This window comes from Equus przewalskii, chromosome 24, assembly GCF_037783145.1.
Source record: "Equus przewalskii isolate Varuska chromosome 24, EquPr2, whole genome shotgun sequence".
In the NCBI taxonomy this organism is placed as follows: domain Eukaryota; kingdom Metazoa; phylum Chordata; class Mammalia; order Perissodactyla; family Equidae; genus Equus; species Equus przewalskii.
Window position 1 is genome coordinate 28,373,864 of NC_091854.1, and position 19,046 is coordinate 28,392,909.

Sequence of the window (19,046 nt, forward strand, 5' to 3'; positions counted from 1 at the left end):
TTTGCTGCCATCTGCTGGCCAAAATAAATATTGTCTGCATGACAAAAGTTTTATTTGATAATAATAATAATACATATTCACCCAACAAATACTTATGGAGAGCCTATTAAGTACCAGGCACTGTTCCATAACAGACAAGTAACCAAAGAAAGATTCCTACCTTCATGGAACTTAAGTCAATAACAACAATTAGAATATCTAACACTGATAGACTTCTTGCTATATATGGGCCAGGTAGTATTTTCATTGCTTGAAATTTATCAACTCATTTTAATACTCACATTAGTCCCATGTAGTAGGTATGATTATATTCCATTTTACAGATGAAGAAACTGGTGCACAGAGAGGTTGAACAATTTCCCTGAGGTCACACAGCTAGGAAGTAACATCCTGGTTTAACTCAGTGTGGCTCCAAAGCCTGTCCTTAGCCCCTCCGGACGCTGCCTGGACTGGTGAGCTGCTGTAGACATGCTTGTCTTCCCGCCCCAAATACCGTGCGGACAGCCGCATTATTAGATGGAAGGGCAAACGCGACGCTGCTCGCGTGGCTCAGCCACTCGTCCGTCCATCTGAGCCACTGCGGCCGCGAGCCAGTCCCTCACCCACCGCAGATGCCTGCTCAGGGCAGGGCCCTCCGGGTGCTGTCCTTGTACCACCACCCCCCCCCCCCCCCCAACGCTGGCCGTGGGATGGGAGGTCACAGAAGCCACGGGAGGGGCTGACCCTCTGCCCGCGGATTCCTACCTCTCCAGGCAGCGCGGAGGTGGGGTGGGGTGGGGTGAGGTGGGGTGGGGTGGGGTGGGGTGGGGTGGGGTGGGGTGGGTGGGGCGGCCTGGGGTTAAGGATGACACGAAAGTTCTCCCCTGCTTGGCCTCGCTCCCTGGGGCAAAGGGACAACGTGCAGCAAGAGAGCTTCGTGTCAGGTCCGGGAGAGCCGCGGCCACCGCCAGGGCCTGCAGACAGACCCCCTCTCCAGCTGCGGCCGCAGGGGAGGCCGAGGGCACGACCCGGGGACTGAGGGAGCCCTCCAACTGTGAGAAGCCCTTGATTTCTACGTGTTAATCTTTTTCTTTATCGGGTGTGCCCAACCTCATGCAAAATATTGACTTTATAGGCAGGGAAGAACAGGCTTTTTAATTTTATTTTTTAATTTGTTAAAGTTTTTCAAAGAGATTTTAAAAATATTCTGTTACAGCATCCCCCAGAATCCCCGCTTGTGACCAGTGTCCAAATAAGAGCAATAACAGTAGCTCCTCTTTAGGAAGCGCTGATCGTGTGCCAGCCCCCGACAGCAGCCTCATGACATGAGTACTGTTATTCACGCCAGTTACAGATGAGCATGATGACGCTCAGAGAGGGTAAGTCATTTGCCCTGGGTCACACAGCCAACACTCGAGGCTGCGCCTGGATGACTCCACTACCACTACCCTACGCTGTGTCCCAAAGTCAGGGAAGCATCATAAACTGAGTGACTAAGTGTCATCCCAAGAAGCAGAGAAAATTTATCCCGGGGTTTTGACTGACCGCACAACAGGAGTCTCATCCTCATGTCTGAGATTCCATCGGTTCGATCTGGAGGCTGCAGATCTGTGTCTCTGAGAGAGGGATGGTTGGGCCGGCTCTGACGTGATCTGGATCTGCCAGCCTGGGGCAGCACACGCCCAAGGGAGCCCCGGAAAGGACCTGTAGAGAAGCAGGCACTGAGCCATAACGTGAGGTGCCGGGGCCGTCCCACACACTGGGTGTGGGCTCGCAGCAGCCTTCCATGGGGGCAGGGGGAGGGTACCATTATTCCAGACACTGAAGAGAAGGGGCTGAGGCCCAGGGAAGAGGCCTGCCAGAGGCCACGCAGCAGCTGGGGGCCAGAGCGGGGAGCAGAGCCCAGCCTTGCAAGTGCCAGGTCAGTCCCACCCGCAGCCCAGCGCCGGGCCCAGCCTGCCAGCACGGTGTGGGGGAGCCGTGGTCCCCGGGGGCTTGTGAAGGTGCAGTTTCCTTCCGCAGGTCTCGAGGAGCCTGAGGCTCTGCTTTCTGTGATGCTCCCAGGTGGTGCTGATGCTGCTGGGCCACAGACCATACTCTCAACAGTGGAGTCGGAGGAGATATTTCTGAAAGGTGAGTCTGCTGTGTTCCCTACCAGGAGCTCCTGTCACAGCCCTGACACCTGCTGAAGTGCTTGGCTCATGTGAAGAGCAGACAGGGCAGTATCCCACGAAGGCGGGGAGGTCTGTCTGTCCTGTTCCCAGCTGTGTGTGCCTGGATCACAGACGGGCTCTCAATACCTGTGGAATGTTGGCAGGACTCGAGGAACTCAGAACAGACACCCCTCTCCAGGCACCTTCTGAAACATTTGCTGGGCGGGGGTGTGATGGATTTGAGTCCTTATTTGGTCCAGGACTGCTGCAAACTCACGAAAGATCTTAGAAACCATCCAAAGCACGTCTTTCTTAAACTCGTAAATCTGACCCAGCCACCTTACACATCAGGCCGCCACCTGAGCACACGCGGCTGTTTTTCTTGTTACGGGAGCTTTGGCCAGCGTGGTCTCCAAGTGGCACATGGGAGAGGGTACTTCCTGCTCTGACGCTTGGGCATGTGGGCCACAGAGGGGCCAGTCTCCAGGATGAAGCACTTTCTTTAAGATGGGGCCAAAGCATCCCAGGTGAGCTCTTGGGCCGCTTAACCAGGCTCACGGATTTGGCCTAGTCCTTGTCCTGACGCTCTCAGGGCTGGTCCAGGCAGGGAGCCAAATGCCTTGCTCTTCCACAGTCTATCTGTCTGTTTGTTTTGATCAGAGAGAACGGGAAGAGAAACTGTTCGTTACCACGGTAACTGCTTAGGGAGTCTTAAGTAAGGAAGCCTGTGGTCCAGCTCTCCTCCGATGAGGGTCCTGCCTTCCAGGAAACTATCATCTTCTTAGGGAGCAAGACTCCCAGAACACGAGCTGTGGAGCCAGGACCAATGGGAGGACTCCTGAGCTGGGGCTAACGCAGAGGGCTTCCCAGAGGAGCAAAAATGAGCCAGGCCTTCAAGTAGTTGGATAACAAGGAGGATAAAGGAAGAGCATGAATGTGGAGATGACATATCCCAGCATTCTTTCAGAGGTGATGACTATGGCAGGCTGCCTAGAAGAAAGTCTGGGGTGTAACGGGTAGAAAAGCAAAGTGGATGCAGAGTGTAGACAGCCTTGGATGTCAGGCCAGAGGACTGGAAGCCTGGACCCATCCCTTTGGAACTAGAGTCCAGGAGGTACATTCTGTTAGGCTCAGGCTGTCACAGGACAGTCACAGAGAGACAGGCTCCTGAGTGAAGCCAAGGCTGGGTCACCAGATAGATGGAGAGCACAAAGATCCAGCCACTAGGTACGGCTGTACAGTTTGTGCACTGCACAAGAGCGCCTGCCGAGGGAGCAGGTAAGCGCTGAAACCCAGCTCTCCTATCATCAAGCTATGCACCCTGGTATGGGCTGCCTTCTCCTAGGGGCTCCTCCATCCACTGCTCACTAAGGCCCCCCTACAGGCCAGCAGTGGTCTGATCAGCTCAAGTCACAGCCACGCGGTGTTTTCCCCTTGTGGCAAGGCATTTTCTCAGAGCAGCCAGTCGCGTACATTCCCCGGGTGTCCCAAGGAGGGCACTGCTCAGCTTTGCACAGGATGACCAAGCCCTGAAGGCACATTCTAAGATTCTAGAATGCGTCATTCTAAGGATACGGTTGGAACCCGAGCAGACCAGTGTCCTGCTCCTGCTGGCGGACAGAACCAGCGAGCAGGTGGTCTGTAATGGCCCACTTCAGCCGGGCTCACCCAGATCTCCCTACTGCAAGGACGACTGAGCTCCCACGCAGGAATACGGGCAAACAGAGCCTCTGCGGCCCTCAAGATGCTCCCGGTGGGGCCAGCAGCTGTCCGCCCCGAGCGTTTGCTTCACAAAGTGTCCCACGGTCACCCTGGCAGCAGCCTCCAACTTCACGTGTGCCGATGACACAGAGAAAGGCAGAGGGCTCCAGGACCCTTAGAGCCGGTGTTTCTCTTTAGGGCACCACAGGCTTTTTGGTTCCCCGGTCACTGTGACAACCAAAAATGTCCCCCTACACGTGTCAATGGCTCCCTTGGGAGGAGTGAATCGCCCCCAGATGAGCATACCTGAGCCCCTCCCAGTAGAAGAGAAAACTGGGGCCCAGTACCTCGTCCCGGGTCCTCCTGCTGGGAGAGGCACAGCAAGAACTGGCAGGCAGGCTTCCTCCCCCCTCGGCTCCAGCTCTCCCACTCACTGGCAGTGGTCTTTCATCCCTCAGCCTTCATCGTGCCCGAGCTTTCTGAATGGAGACCACAGGACTGACTGGGCCAAGCGGTCCAACTTTATCCCCTGCCCCCAGATGCTTGTGACAGCTACATGGATAACGGTCAGAACCCCTCTGTCGGCCTCTGAGGCCTGGAAGCATGAGCACAGATGAGTGGGTCTGTAGGCTGGCCCTGACTTCGGAGGTCCCCCACAGTTCTGTGGTGTCCTCACTCTCCACGGGGCTGGACCCGCATCCTGCGCATGACCTGCTCAGGCAAAACCGTGGCTCAAATGTTGTTCACCTCCCTGACGATTCCTGGGGGAACCCTGCCGTCTCCTGCCCGCTGGCTGTGCTCACAGTGAGCAGAGTGGACTCACTCCCACAGGAGGCCAGGAGAGGCGCAGGTGGAGGCACCGCGGCAGGGCCCAGCCCGGAGCCTCTGCATGAGGCTGGATGCCCCGCTTTACCCCTTGCCTCTCCCTGGAGCTGGCCGGACTCTGTGGGGCTCCTGGGGCCAACCAGCCACGAGCTGTCAGCCATGTGCTGTGACCTCCAGGAACAGGACCCAAGAAGGCCTCGACACATGCCGGGGTCCCTTGCATTCGGAGCTCATCATAGATGACAGCCAATAAATAAATTGTATAACTTTTATTACTCCTCTAGTAGCTTTGCATTTTTATTATGTGATATTTGATAATACAAAATGTATACGTAATGTATATCTAAGTAATAAAATAATAAAAGCCTGCCAAGAACGTAAGAATTAAAATATGACCTGGAGCTCTGTGTCCGCCTATGGACCCCCTGCCCAACGTGGTTTCCTGGCCCGCTGCGGGTCAGCCTGGCTCTGAATTCAGTTGTTTACTGTTCCTTTGCTTTATTTTTATATTTTGTCACATTCTAATGAATTTTTAAACAATATATTTTTCATCTTGCTTGTTTTGAGCCTTAGGAAAAGACCATATGCTATCTGAGCTACATTTTTCTTTTTGATTAAAAAATATGAGATTCATCGGAGCTGACGCAAATCGCTGTGGCTTACGCATTTTCGCCTCCTCGCGTGTCGCCCAGCACACGTACAAGAGCGTCACTAGGTGTGACGTAACGGAATTGGCGGGTCACGGAGAGAGCAAACGTTCAGCTTTGCTGGAGAGCACCGCATCGTCTGCAAAGGGAATGTACAAATTTCACTAGAAGTTTCCATTACCCACATCCTCATAAACACCTGCTATTACCTTAACTTTACTGCTCTAATATGGGTAAAATAGTGTCTCATTGCATTGGTCTTAGTTTTCATTTCCCTGATTGCTAATGAGATTCATCATATTTTCCTATGTTTATTTGTAAAATTTGTGTTTCCTCTCCTGTAAAATGCCTGTTTGTATCCTGTTCCCGCTTTTACTGGGTTGTCCTAATTGATGTGTAGAATTGAAAATATATATAATCTGGAGATTAAATCCTTGTTGGTTATATCTGTTACACTTATCTGCCACCAAGATATTTGGTATTTTCTCTTTCTTTATAGTGTCTTTTGATGATATTAATGTAGTTGATTTATCAGTCTTCTTTTTTGGTCGGAACTTTTTCTGTCTTTTTTTAAGAAAGACTTTTAATAAGTCCCAAGTTATAAAGATCCTCCAAATTTATTCTGAAAGTTTTAAAGCTTTGTTTTCCACACTTAAGATTTTAATCCATCAGGAATTAATTTTTCTATATGAGAATAAGGGTCGTCTGTCACTTTTTCCTGTACGGATAACCAGTGACCACAGGACCATTCACTGAACGATCCGTCCATGATCCATAACATCACTTTCTCCACGTAGCAACTTACCATACATTTGTAGGTCTGTTTCCCTCCTCTGTGCCACTGGCCAATTTGACTCTCCTGACCTCAAAACCATCCTGTTCTAATTGCTTCAGTGTTTTCCCAAGTCATGCAAGCTAGAAAAGCGAGTTCCTTGGTCCTGTTTGTCTTCAAAATGCTTTGGCTCTCCTCAACACTTGTTCTTCCATTTAAGGAGACACTGCTATGCCCGTGAAACCAGCTGAGGCTTTTATTTTCTTTTCAGAAAGATTTTGGACTACTGTTTCTATTTAACAATTATAAGGTTATTTAGATTTTCTATTTCTTTTTCAGTTAGTTTTATAAGCAATACTTTTCTAGAAACTTTTTCATTTCTTCTCATGTATAGACATAAAGTAGTTTAGAATACCCTATTACTACCTCTTAAAAGCTTTTGCCTGTCTGTAGATGTGCCCCTTTGTTCTTGTATGGCCATATCTTCTCTCTTTTCTTCTCAATATTACAAGGGATTAATCCATTTCTAGCAGTCTTTTCAAGGAACTTTTGGGTTGGTAGTTCTCTATTTTTGTTCTTTGATGAGGAAGATTGGCCTTGAGCTAACATCTGTGTCACTCTTCCTCTATTTTGTGTGTGGGCTGCCACCACAGCACAGCCTGATGAGTGGTGTTTAGGTCCACGCCTGGAAACTGAACCGACGAACCCTGGGCTGCTGAAGTGGAGCACACAAATTTAACCACCATGCCACCAGGCCAGCCCCAATAGTTCCTCTCTATTGTGGCTTCACTCCCTGTTCTACTAATTTATGCTCTGTATCATGTCCTTCCTTCTCCTTTCACTGTGTTTGTTTTACCAGCAAGTTGGGTAGATTCGATGATTTCCTCACCACCAATGTAGAATTTGGCTTTCTTAGTTCTAATAACTCTGTTATCATTTGTTTGTCTACCTTCCCTTTTCCAAAAGTTTACTTCTATTGTTTCTTCTCTCATATTCTGCCCATCCTCGTGGGCTTCTATCATTTAAAAAAAATCCCTTTACTGTAGTTTTAATGGGTTTTGGGAAAGGAGTAAAGTTAGACATATGCTCTTAATTTACCATCTTTATTTGGAACCTCTAGTCGTTATTTATTAATCTTTCTTATTTATCATCTTTTATTCTCCCTGGGATGTATTCTGTTTAGTTTCTTCACCTCTATCTTCTACTTCACAAATTCTCTCTTCTTCTGTTTATCTACCGGATTTCATTTGAATAATAATAATTTTTATTTATAAAAGTTATATTTAATTCCTTTTCAGAGCTACCATTTCATTTTTGATAGTTTGCCCATTGCATGCTTGTTTCTGCGAATTAAGGATTTTATACATAGTTATTTTGCATTTATAGATGATTATTCCAACACTTAAAGTTTCCGAAGGTCTGTATCTGGTGTACTTTGTTTCTTCTGCCTCTGGCTCATAGTGGTTTGCTCTCTTGTGTGTTTGGTTGCATTTTACTGAGAGCTTACATTTTGTCAATCTTCGTCTGTGGAAATCTGAGAAGCCAAATTGAAGAGGCTTTTCTCCAGAGAGGAATTGCATTTGCTCTTGCTGAGAGCCAGAGGGTGCTACCCACCTATGCAAACCTCAGCCCCTGCTAGAAGCCCAGACCTCATCTCTCCACCTGGTTACTTTGCTTTGGCCTGCGGTTGACGTCAGCGTTTGCCAGCGGCTGACCCTGCCCTCTTCCTGTGCTGCTCACTCTCCGCTGTGTGTCAGATCTTTGGTAGAGGGTGAGGGTGGGCGTGGACGAGTTGCGTACCACCACTTCTTGCAAGCCCGGGAATAAGATAAAAACTGTATCTTTCAGACTGTATCCGTTTTATGGTAGCAGGCGCTCCGTAGGCCGAGCTCTCCGTAGAGCCGGAAGTGCCTTTTAACACTTCACTGTTGGATTCTCCCGACATGGGGACGTTGGTGTGGACGTCAGGACAGAAACTGTCTGCCCTTCACAATCACCTCCACCTCCCAACCAGAGCTTGCCTACCTTCCGGCATTACCCTTTCCTCCCTTTCTCTTTCTTTCGCTTTTCTCTGACTCTACTGCCACTTTGGCGTGCTAATTTTCCCCAGGAGATGAAAACCTCCCCAATTTTTTTCAGCTCTTTGACTTCTGTTTTAACCCTCTCCGGAGACTAAACCTATCGGCCTGAGCTGTTAAATATGGAGGCCACTAACTCCCTCTGGCTATTAAAATTAAAATTAATTAAAATTAAATAAAATAAAAAATTCAGTTCTCAGTGAAAAACTAAATCACCAAATGACTCAGTTCAGGAAACCGATGGATTCCTTGAGGTCAGCTAACTACTCTTTGACTTAACTGCCCACCTCGGTCCAGTCAGTGGACAAGTGGGTAGGAGGGGGATGATATGTAGACCAGAGAACACCAAGGACCGGGTGACAGAGGGGGGTACCCTGCCTTAGAGGGAGGAGGAGGCAGTGGTGGACATTTCTAATATTCTCAATGACCTTATTTGGTCCTCAAGACAGTCCTAGGATATAAGCATTATTATCTCTGTTTATGATGCCTTTTAAAAGATGAAGAAACTGGGGCCAGCCCAGTGGCACAGCAGTTAAGCTCACGCGCTCTGCTTCAGTGGCTCGGGGTTCGCCAGTTTGGATCCTGGGTGTGGACCTAAGCACCACTCACCAAGCCATGCTGTGGGAGGCGTCCCACATATAAAGTAGAGGAAGATGGGCACGGATGTTAGCTCAGGGTCACTCGTCCTCAGCAAAAAGAGGAGGATTGGCGGAAGATATTAGCTCAGGGCTAATCTTCCTCAAAAAAAATTTAAAAATTAAACAATAAAAGATGAAGAAACTGAGCGTCTGAGAAGTGAAGTGTTAACCAATGCTGCACAGCTATAACGTGGAAAAGCCAGGATTCAAAGCCAGGTCTTTTTCACATTAAAGATCAGATCCTTTTCGAGTAAGGAGGGAACATGCCCTTTTCCAATGATTTGGGAACCAGGCACCCTGAGTTCCAGTTTCCTCTGTCCCAATACGTAGTGTGCTGTTCAACACCCTCCTCCCCGATGGGTCATGGCGTCTCCCACAGCACAGAGCTCCCGTCAGGGCAAAAGAGAGAACGGATGGAAACAGCTCTGAAATAGACAAGTGTCACGTCCATATGAGGATTATTGTGCCCATTCTCAAAGATTGACAAAAGTGCCCTCTGACTCTCGGCTGGGGTCTTGTCAGGACCGTTTTGGCCTGAGGGCCGTCTCTGCTGAGGCTGCTGTTCATCTCCCGGAGAGCGGGACGTGGAGGGCAGCGATGGCTCCAGCACAGGATCGCAGCGGAACTGTGGGGCGTGCCCTCCTCTGCTCGTCTCACCGCAGAGACAGCTGCGGGCCAGGCAGGCCCGGGTCCCAGTCCCCATTCTGCCACTTTCAGCATTGTGCCCACGATCGGGCAGGTTATGCACCTGTCTCATTTTCCTCCTGTGTGCAATGGGGTAATAAAGCTGTCCTTCCCATACAGGTTTGCCTGAGCATTAAATGAAATACAGTATATAAAGCGTGGGAAAGTGCCTGGCATGTGAGAGGCTCACAATAAATGGTAGGTAATACTTTCTATAAAATCTCTCCCCCAATGAGTTACAGCTGAAAGGTCCTCCCTTGCGTGTTCTCTCAGCCGATCCCCCGTGCTGTCCTGCTGGATCAGCGTTGTTGTCCTGACATCACAGTGAGGACCTGAGGCACGGAGGTGGCATCTGACTATAGATCTTTGACTCTTCCCATTCTGTCTAGCCTCTTACCTTTCCAGGTGTCAAACATCCTTTTGCTCTGTGACAATAAAAGGTCTTTTCCGAAGAAAAGATAGATTGCCACACTGTGCTAATAGTGAAAAAATCTAGCTAGTTAAACAATGACACATCCATAAGATGGAATATTAGGGAGCAACTAAAAATGATGTATAGAAGGATATATTTAAGGAGATGAAGATTGTTGGCACTATACCAACTAAAAGAAGCTGATTGAAAATACGGTATGTAGGGTTGGCCCCAGTGGCCTAGTGGTTAAGTTTAGTGCACTCCGTTTCTGAGGCTGGGGTTTGGTTCCCAGGCATGGACTTACACCGCTCTGTTAGTGGCCATGCTGTGCTGATGGCCCACATACTGAAAAACAGAGGAAGATTGGCCTGGATTTTAGCTCAGGGTGAATCTTCCTCAACAAAAAAAATATATATATAGTATGTATAGTTTTGTCCTATTTTCATACTGAGTAGAAAGATAGCCACCAACACGTTAGTAATTATTATATCTAAATAGTGGGATTGGGAATTATTTCTTGCATTTTCTTTATGTTAATATATATTTTGTAAATTTAAGAGGTTTTTTTTATTTAAATGCAAAAAAGATTGAGATACAATCATTTTAAGCTGTAAAATACTGAAACCAACTCATCTCTTTTAGGGGAATTTGCTGGGGACAACGTCCAAAGCAGGTGTTTTACGATGGAGCTTGAATGTGCTGTGAGGAACTGACCCAGAGTTGCAGGACATTGAGGGTCTCTGGTCCTCGTTTCTGCCCACACACAAACATGTGCATGCACACCTCCATTGTGGCAGAGCAAACCCTTGCACGCTTCCCGGTACCCTTTGGACGGGGGAGGAGGCAGCACCCTGTGTTTGCACGAGAAACGCTGAGCGCCCTGCCCTATGATGCCTGGTTGTCAAACGGCTGGTGGCAGCTTCCTAGACTGACCACGGGACCAGTTTCTGGAGTGGAGTTTGGATGGATTTGCATCCTAGTGCAGTCAAGTCACGGCACGCTTTCCCAGCTCTTGCCTTGGGGTGTCCCAGACCTGGGGGCCACCGGACCTGTCGTTTACCTCTTGCTCAGAGATGCTGTCTTTATCCTCCAAGCTGCCCTTTGGTACCGTCAAGCTGCAGAGGTCACTAGGACACTATCTTCCAGGCTCACTTTCAGGGTTCCCTTAGGCCCTCCTTGCAGCCACCACGCAGACTCAGCATCTCGCCTGGAGTGCTCACCCCTGACTCCCCGACTCCCCTGCTGGCCCTTGGGGCAGCCTGCCTCGCAATGTTGTTACCTCTTATGAGTGGTTCTAAGGGCCTTTTGATAAACCACTCAAGAATGTGTGTATTACTGACGTGTCTACATTTTAAAGGCAGAGCGTTGCTGTGGGAATGACTATTGCTCACCTTTAGCTAGGATTCTGCCCAGGCACAAATCTGCACCGAGGAATGCTAGAATTCCAGAGCCACGGGCTTGGTTTCCCACAGTAAAACTCTGACTGCAGTGGCCAATGTTAAGTTTGAAGTCATTATTCTGAAAGAAAAAGTCAAACAATGATGGACCATTACCATCTTTTCTCTTCTCTCACCCCCGGAACCCCGCCCCAAGCCAGTGTCCCTTCCCATTTGGGGCCAAAGGCGTTCCTTCCTCTTTCCTCTTTCCCGCTAGGTGTCTTTGCGAGCTCCTCTGACTGTCGGTGTGTGGTCCTGGTATGTTTTCCACACATGCCGCGCCAGAACCCAGTCCTGTCTTTCCGCCCCATCTTCCCAGGTCAGACATATTCCCACTCCTTACTCTAAGGCTGAGGTTACTCACACGCCCCACACCCCAAAAGACATGTCCTTTCTGTATTTCCCAGGTTTACGAGGCAGCTAGTTTGCTAGTAAAGCTTCAGCAGAGTTCAGAGAGAAACTAGGGTCCCTCGACAGTGACTTCTGCCATTATTTCATAGTTTGGAATTTGCAAAGCTGCCGCGGTGACCGTTTATGTCTTCCTGGATTCTTTCTCTACAATGAGGCAAACGCTGCTTATGGCTCTGTGGTTCACAAAACTAGACTTTCCACAAGAGGGACTGAGCTGAATGAAAATTTAAGGAAGGGATCCATTTTTATAGACCCCCTTACTCTCTGTTAGGACAATTAACTAGCACAAACCCAACAGTGGTAAACAAGGTAAACGGGCTGTGCAAGAGATAAACACTCAGGTTGGAAGTCTTTTTCCAAAATCCTAAACTATGACCTCTCACAAGAGTAATATAGTGTCAGACAGACCGATCATGAGGCTTCGACAGATCAGAGACAGAGCAGAACTGCTCAGCTCCTGGCTTTCCTCCAACTTTTCTGTCAAGGAATTGGAAAAGAGGGAATGGACATTGATGAAGGATAGATTAGACACAACTTCATTATCAGGCCGGTCTGGATAAAGCAGAGATGAGGAGGCGGGGCCCTGCAGGTAAGATCAATTATCCACAGGCAGTGGCCTTAAAGACCAAGAGGTACCAAAGAACCAGAGACAGGAGGTTGCAATCCCTGAGATCCTGAATTTTCAAACACTGAAGGTGAATTCATGAACTTGACAGCAAAAGCAGGCAAGGAGCTAGAAGGAGCCCTGGATGTCCATGGTCCCAGGGGAGCTGCGGCTGAGGGCCCTGTGATGTTGCACCAACAAAGGGGAAATAGCCTGAGGTTTTCACTGACTGTAGAGCCCAACAGGAGTCACCTGTGGGAGGTCGCTGCTAATATGATGTTCAGCCGCGTTAGTGGAACCATGGTATTTCCAAAAGAGAGCACAATGACGCCACTGGACTTAGCACACCTGGCCGTGTCTCAAACACTGAGTCATCCTCCGTTGATCCTGGTATTTTAAAAGAAGAGTTTCATGTGACATTTACCCTGGCAACAGAGTCTGCACTTTGGTTTGGGTTTTATCACAATGAGATAAGCATGGCCAGGCCCTGAGAGACAGAGGCTTAATCAACCACTGCATCAAGGAACGTTCTGGTTTTTCCCCACTACTTCTCCCCTCTGCCTGAAGGCGGGAGTCCCCCGCTGTCTGCATGGTCCTGGGCCCCGCAGTCAGTGTGGCTTGCTTGGTGAGGGGCACACATGACAGACCGAGCCTCCGGGAGCTCAGCCAGTGAACCGCATCAGGAGGCAACGGGCCTCCCACCCAGCCCGCGCTCCACTCGATACAAGGCAGCTTTTCTAACAATCAGCTGTTTTAAAACAAAATTGCGGCCTTGGAAAGGAGTGCGTTCTTCCTCATTGGAAATGTCCGGAGCAGAGCGAGGATAACCCTCCGCACACAGATGTAGATCCAGGGGGCCTGGCCGAGAGGACGCGGGCTCCCCTCCAAGCCTGACACGGCGGTCTGACGTTCAGACCACCCTGGCTTCCTCTGATGATGAAACCTCCCAAATAGCTTGATTCTAATAATTTGGAGTTAGCAGCCCCTGTGAACTACACTGTTAGGATTCTGAATCCAGTTTAAAATAAAAAGTCCCACAGACGGTCTCTCGTCTCTCTGTTCCTCACTTGGCTGGACCACCTGAATTTACGAGAGCAGGACTGCTCGATTTTGCCTTTCCAGCTTTCCAGTGCCGCTAGAAGGACACCATGGTGTTCCTTCTGGCTCCCTCCTTAATCCCTTTAGCTTTTTGGCAAAGCGGCAGCAAAAACACTTTATAAGGAGCGTGAACATGTCGCAGCGGGAGCCAACCTGTGGTCGCTTTCTCCTCCTCACCTGCTTCCCCGTCAGCTCAGTCCAAATCCTTTTGAAACAAGAGCAGGAATTACTGCTAATTTAGAGCAATTACAAGATTTACAAATTAAACATATTCCCATTGGTTACCTAGCAACCATCTCCGAATCACACAATGAGATAAAACTATTGTTCTATTTAATAGAGTCCACTATTAAGAGAAGGCCAACTGCATAATTCACAGCGAGTACCACCCTAGTGTTGCCAGAAAGAGTGCTGGGCAGGGAGGCAGGAGGCTGATGTGCGGGTTCCAGTCTCCTGGGGTCAGATCCAGAGCAGGAACATGTCCTGACACCAGTGATGGTGCCCCTGCAAAGCAATGGGGGGGGGGGGGGGCTGGCGAGCAGTGCCTGGAAGGGAAGACTCAGGTGCTCGGAGTGAGTGAAACAACAGGCACAGAACAATTTGCAGCAAGGGGTCTACTTGCACAAGGCCAAGATGCAGTGAAGTCTGGTGCAGGGCCGGCTCATCCCTCTTGGTGGGGCTCAGGCGGTGCTGAAGCAGAAGGGCCAGGCCTGGCGATGGTGCAGTCTTGGGCACCATACTTCCTTATGCTGCTGGCACCTAGGTGGGGTCCGGGAGGCAGGCCAGAAGGAGGGCACCCACTTCTTGGCTTTTCACCTACACAATAAGGGGCCTGAGCTATACCATTTTAAAGGCCCCTTCCAGCTCTTTTGGGTAGTAGGACTTCTCTGGTTCTGAACCAATAAAAAATAGTCCTATTTAAAATCAGATAGAGGGGGAAATAGCAGCTTTATTGGGATGGTGTTGGAGCATTTAAACTGGACCTGCAATCAAATGATCTTCACGATGACACAAGCCTGCCCTGGACCTGGTCCAGGATCTGCCTGGACCTACACACAGGCAGAACTGGGGACGTGGCACAGACACGTGAGGGTGGGCAGCCTGCTTTGAACCCATGAATTCTAGAGAAAGACATGGTCCCCTAGACCCCAGGCTGGGATCCAACTCTTCTTCCCACAGGAAATCAGAAGTAGTGAAAGTCTCCATCCTGTGCTCGGCTAGCCTAGAGAGAGCCCACAGTCAGGATACCTCTCCAGCGTCACCAAGAAAAGTCTTTCCTGCCATGGGAAGAAGTGACGGAGAGGATTGAGCTAACTTCTCAATCCCCCGAAGAGGGCAGACATTCCTGCTTTGTAGACTGAATGCGTGAGGGGAGAAATGGTTCCCTAACAGGAGGAGGAGGTGTTGAGTGAAATACTGAAGGCACACAGCTGGCTCATGGCAGATGCTCCTGGCCTCATCTTGTTTCCCAGAGGACAGACGTCTGGCCACCCCCACCTCTGCGTGCAGAGAGCCTGTGGCGCCCAGCAGTTATGAAGAAGGCGGTTCCCGCCACCCACACACATGCAGGTCAAAGTCTTTTTGAAAATTAAAATCCACAGTAAGACATTTCATTTCTGTCCAAGGACAGGTTTGAGTAGAGCGGAGCTACTGAGTTATTGAATTTTTAAGGGCATAGAATTTTTTTTAAGTTTTCCAATATTTCTCACTATGATTGAACTGTGGAGCTCTATAATTTTCCGTGTAAAAGAGAGAGCGTGTTTATAAGCATGTATTTTTCAAAGCCTCTGGCGGCCGGTCTTTCTGAGTTGTCACCATCGGGAGAATCATTCCTCATGCATCACCTTGCTAGATCTCTCGTCCAATAGTTCAGTTCCTCACTTAGTAACTAGCACTCTAATAGAGGCAAGCCTTGTCGTGTGTTATATTCTGGACAGTGAACGAATGTTTATCTAAGGGTCGGAGAGGGAAGATCACATGTTCGGGAGCATGCTACAGTGAGTGGCTGAATTAGGTTCAACCCCACGTCCCTGCTTTCTTGCGCTGATCACATGGGTCTAGAGTGACTGAGTGTTCAGGTCCTTTCTTTCCAGACATCCCCTTTTCCCTCTACCAGATAACTGGGTTCATGGAGGAGGAAGAGCCGGAAATAAAATCTTTTTTGGGGCTGGAATAACACGTGGCCTCATTTCATCGGAGAATGAAGGCAAAGTCTCTCTCTTCCAATAGGTTGCTGATGCCCAAAATCATCACAGCCATAGCGATGGCAGTGAATGTTGACAGGCTCCTGACTCTGTGCCCGGCGTGGTGTTGGGTGCTTTATAGTGTCTCATTTACTCTTCACAGCAATCCCATGTGGCAGTGATTATCATCCCCGTGTGATAGACAGAGGAGGGAAATGAGGCTCGGAGACTCTTAAGTAACTCTGTGTGCAGTCTCACAACCAGAAACTGGTGGAACTTTGCTGGTCCAGACAGTTTAAATTCTTGCCAAAACATTTACCCCACACCTACCCATGCCCCCTCCTACCCACAGTTAGAGATTTATTTAAAGGAAATGCACTTTGAATTTGCATACACTTTGAGTGTTTGAGTTTGTGGACCACTCGCACTTGATTTATTTTATTCCTTGCTTTCTGTACTTAGGGAGAAACGAGAGTTTGGGGAGAAAGAGGCCAGTTGGAGGAAGGCAGGTTTGGGAACCTGTGATCACCCTGGATAGGAGAGATAATGGGCTGGTCCTCTGCACGCCTCCCCAGCCCAGCTCCAGCTGTGGAGTATTGGAAAGAGCAGCAGACAGGAGCTGGGCACCTGGATCCTCCAGTAACTTAGCTACGCGAGCTTGGCCACCAGACTTCCCCTCTCTGGCTAGTTTCCTGCACTGTAGCACGGGCAGGTTGGAATTGATAAATGTCAAGTTTCCTCTGAGCTTCCAAGCTAGGTAATTCAGTCCTACATCCTTCAGTGAGAAAAACTGCTGGAAAAAGCTGCCTTTTCTCTGAGCAACTGCTTTTGCTCATTGGTGGATGCACAGATCCTAAAGAAAATATTAGCAAACTCAACCCGGCAATACATAAAAAGTACAGTTAGTCAAAATCAAGTTGGATATTTTCTAGGAATGCAAGACTATTTTAACATTGGAAAACTCAGGCAGCATAATTCACCATATTAACACTAAGAAAGATAAAAATCTTTTGGATTTTTCAATAGATAAAGAAATATTTAATTAAATTCAATATCTATTCATGAGGGAAAAAAGTTCCTTAAAAACTAGGACTAAGAAAAAGAATTTCCTTCATTTCATAAGGGCTATCTGAAAAACCAACACCATACTGAATGGTGAAATGCTGAAGGTTTTCTCTCTGAGACTGGAAACAAGACAAGTATGCCCAATATCGGCACTTCTCTGCAGCATTTTACTGAAAATTCGAGCCAGTACAACAAGAATGGGAAATAAACAAAAGATATAATGAATGAAAAGTAAGAGGTAAAACAATTATTATTTACAAATAGTATTGTTGTATGCAGAGAAAATTGATAATAATTTACAATTAAATTATCAGAAATAATAAGTGAGTTTAGCAGGGTTGCTGGATACAAGGTCAAGATACAAAATCAATACCAGCAGTAAAAATTAGAAGATAAAAATTTAAAGTAGATAACATTTATAGTGGCAAGAAAAATATCAAATCCCTATGGATAAATCTCACAAAATATGTGCAAGACGTCTGCACAGAAAATAACATAATATTGAGAGAAATTAATGAAGGCCTATATAAGGAGAGAAATATCTCATATTTGTGGATTGAAAAACCCTTTAAAATATAAATTCTATTATTTATGGTCCCCATAAAAATTTTTCACAGCAGTGGTTTTTAATAAAAACTTATGAGCTGCTTCTAAAATATATATGGAAATACAAATGACCATAAATAGCCAAGATTCTGCTCTGACAGAGTAAGGCGAAGAATTTACTCTACTAGCCATCAGTGCTTACTACAATGCTACAGTCCTTAGGACAGTGTGATATTGCCATAAGGAACACATAGACTACAGACAGGAGTCTCCAAACAGATCCACACAGATTTGGACATTTAATCTTATAAGTTGGCATTGAAAAGAGGTGGGGAGAGGATCATTCAGTCAACGGTGTTCAGTCTGTTGGGTAAGTCTATGGAAAAAATAAAAGAAACTTGATTATTATGTCTCACCGTACATAGTAATCAACTCTCAACTGCTAGTAGCTCTAAATATGAAGGGTAAAATAATAAGGTTCCTATAAGATAAAATAAGAAAATATCTTCATGATGTGGGCATAGAGAACAACATTTATTAAATGACGCAAAGATCACCAAGAATAGAGGAAAATCTTGATAAATTTGCCTACATTAAATTAGGAACTTTTATTTATCAAATGACATCACTAAAAGAGGGAAAAAAAATAAGCCACAGGGTAGAAAATACTCATAACACACGTAATTGGCAAAGAACTTGTGTCTAAAATACATGCAAAACTAACAAATCAGTAAGAAAAATACAGACAGTTCAGTATATCTTCTTCACAAAAGAGAATATCCAAATGGCTGATACACCTACAAAAGGTGTTCAACCTTATTAACAATCATGGAAATACAAATTGAAACAGACACCCACCCTTTGACCAGCAATGCGACTCCTAGGCGTATTCCCAACAAAAGAGCAATCATATTTGTACACAAAGATATTATGAGACTGTTCATCGCAGCATCGTTTGTGATAGCCCCCAGCTGGAAGTAGCCCACATGTCCACTGACAGTAGAAATTGTGGTGTACTCATTCAGTGAAATACTCTCCAGCAATTAGCATGAAAAAACGGCAGAAACATACAACATGAACAAATTTCGCAAACATCATTTTGACCACAGAAATCCAGTATGAAAGAATATATACTGTGTGATTCCACTTATATAGGGTCAAAACACAAGCAAAACTGAACTATAGTTTTAGAAGTCTGTGTAGTATTTAAATACGGATGGAGCAGTTTTGAGAAGGGGACCTGAGCTTGGCTTTTGGGGTGCTGGAAATGTCCTATTGGTTGTGGTGATGGATTATATTGAGCTCTATGCTTATGATTTGTGCACTCTTTTTTATGTGAGATGCATTTCAATAATTTCTTTAAAAAATTCGGCAATGCCCTAAACAGACCAGTCTCACAGAACTGTTTGTTCACACTATCAGTTATAATGAAATAGTTGATGTGACAATTTACAAGTGGCATTGATGAAATGAAACAGGGAAATTATCTATAGTTAGTAAGAAAATACAGTTGTACTCATGGAAGAAAAGCTACACACAGAATGTAGCCTTAAGATTTTGAAGAAGGAAGATCAACAAAGCCTGTACACCCCGGAGAGAGGCTCCTTGCCTGACTCCAGACGTCGAGTCTTGCTGGCATTCGAGCGCACCCTGTCCGTGCCGAAGGCTCTTACTCTGTCCCAACCTGCACCTCTTCTGATTCCTGTGACACTTTTGTCTTAATTTTGGACCAGACGAGGGCAGAACCTTTTGAGCCTGACTGGCTAACAGAGGAATGGAAATGTCTCCAACAACGCAAAGCTGCAAATTGCCCT

At 47.3% G+C, this 19,046-nt stretch overlaps 1 long non-coding RNA gene across 2 annotated transcripts; it reads left to right on the forward strand.

Moving 5' to 3' along the window:
* Positions 1-869: 869 nt before the first annotated feature.
* Positions 870-4,941, forward strand: LOC103556146 (uncharacterized). Of its 2 annotated transcripts, none has more exons than XR_011532478.1 (4): positions 870-1,033; positions 1,262-1,358; positions 2,002-2,112; positions 2,793-4,941. It is a non-coding gene; the product is annotated as an uncharacterized lncRNA (long non-coding RNA). The 2 variants fall into 2 exon arrangements; XR_546128.2 differs by having other exon boundaries at positions 876-1,033; positions 2,044-2,112.
* The last annotated feature ends 14,105 nt before the right edge of the window (positions 4,942-19,046 follow it).